Below are 1,659 nucleotides of genomic sequence, written 5' to 3'. Positions count from 1 at the left end.
AATCCAGGCTGCTCAATGACACACGAGAGAGAGGGGAGGGCATATTCAAGTGACGGTGGGAAGAAACTGGGGCCAGGGTTTACTAGTTTTTGTTAGTATTTTGAAATAGATTTTTCTTGCATATTTTCTGTTGTGATTTTAATTTCATTTAAATTTTTTATATTTTGTATAGTTTTGTCATTTTGTTTTTGTAATAAATGTGTATATTGTCATCATTTGTAAGTCGCTTTGGATAAAAGCGGCTGCTAAATGACTAAATGTAAATGTAAATGCATATAATTTTTTTATTAAGTTTTAGTTTTAATTTATTTATTTTCAGTCATTATGAGATATAGCTGCCCTGACACCTACCGGTAATAATAAAAAAAAAAAAATAAAAAAAATAAAAACAAATTATGTTTTGTTAATATTTATTTTATTTAATGTAATGACAATATTTTATCATTTTTGTTTTAGTTAACAATAATAACCCAATTGATGGAGCGCAATATGTAGCCAGTCGGTTAGAGGTTAAAAAAAGAGAGAGACTTTTACATTTATACACTATTCAGAAAGGCATGAATAATAATTTCAAAATTAATAAAGAATGAATAGTAGACAAAAAAATTATTATACAGAGCTTACATGAACTTACAACATGCAGAAGTGAAAAAAGAGTTTGTATTATATTTTTGATAAGACCAATATAATAAATGCACTTTAATATATATACATTACATAAACAATGCTACCTGTGTGTAAATGATTTAAAATTATCATTATTTAATAATGATAACATTATTATTAATATTATTTTTACTGTTTTTATTATATGAGGCATATTCGCTAAATGGTTACACCTCGTTAACGTTTATGTGCTTAGCTATATATTATAATAACCTGTATTATTTTAATTAATTCAAGTAAAACATCCAGTTGTTGCCTACAGGAGATTTTATAATATTCTGTATTATTTTAATTAATTCAAGTAAAACATCCAGTTGTTGCCTACAGGAGGTTTTTAATAAGAAATTTGGTAATACGACATTAATTATATTATTTGGAAACAGTGTTGAACAGTAAATGATGAGAAATAGTTTGACTCAAGACACACCTTAACAGCCGGTGTTATCAGCCGGTATTATCAGAGGGTGTTATCTAAGTGTTTGCCTGCCAGCTATACACATCATTGCACATTTCCTGAGACAGAACAGGCTGGGCAAGTTAGCACTTGGTAAGGGAGTATACTTTTAGTCCATTGTCTCTACATTTCACCTTAGCAATACTTTTTTGATCCCCACCAGTGGAAATTGGTATATAAAAAAACAGGAAAAAGTACGAATTTATGGTATGGTACTGGTCATTACAGTACTACACAGGGCTTGAAAAAAACTCTGAGCAGAATCGATATTTTAACATTTCTGTTCCTGCGTTCCTCTGTATTATTACTGTTCCGAAACCAGTTCGAGTAGACACAATAACGGTGAATAACATTTTTTAACTTGTCTTTGCCTATAATAATAATAATAATACTAATAATAATAATAAAGTAGGCTAAAGTGTTATCTTTACATAAAAAAGAAAAAGAAAAAAAAAAACAAACAAAAAAAACAAACAAATAAAACAAACAAACAAAAAAAACAGGAAGAGACGGTGTCTTAACCTTATCATAAAACTTAT

The sequence above is a fragment of the Barbus barbus genome, assembly GCF_936440315.1.
Source record: "Barbus barbus genome assembly, chromosome: 41".
Taxonomy (NCBI): domain Eukaryota; kingdom Metazoa; phylum Chordata; class Actinopteri; order Cypriniformes; family Cyprinidae; genus Barbus; species Barbus barbus.
The sequence above is the reverse complement of the archived record's forward strand: the minus strand, read 5'-3'. Positions refer to the sequence as shown.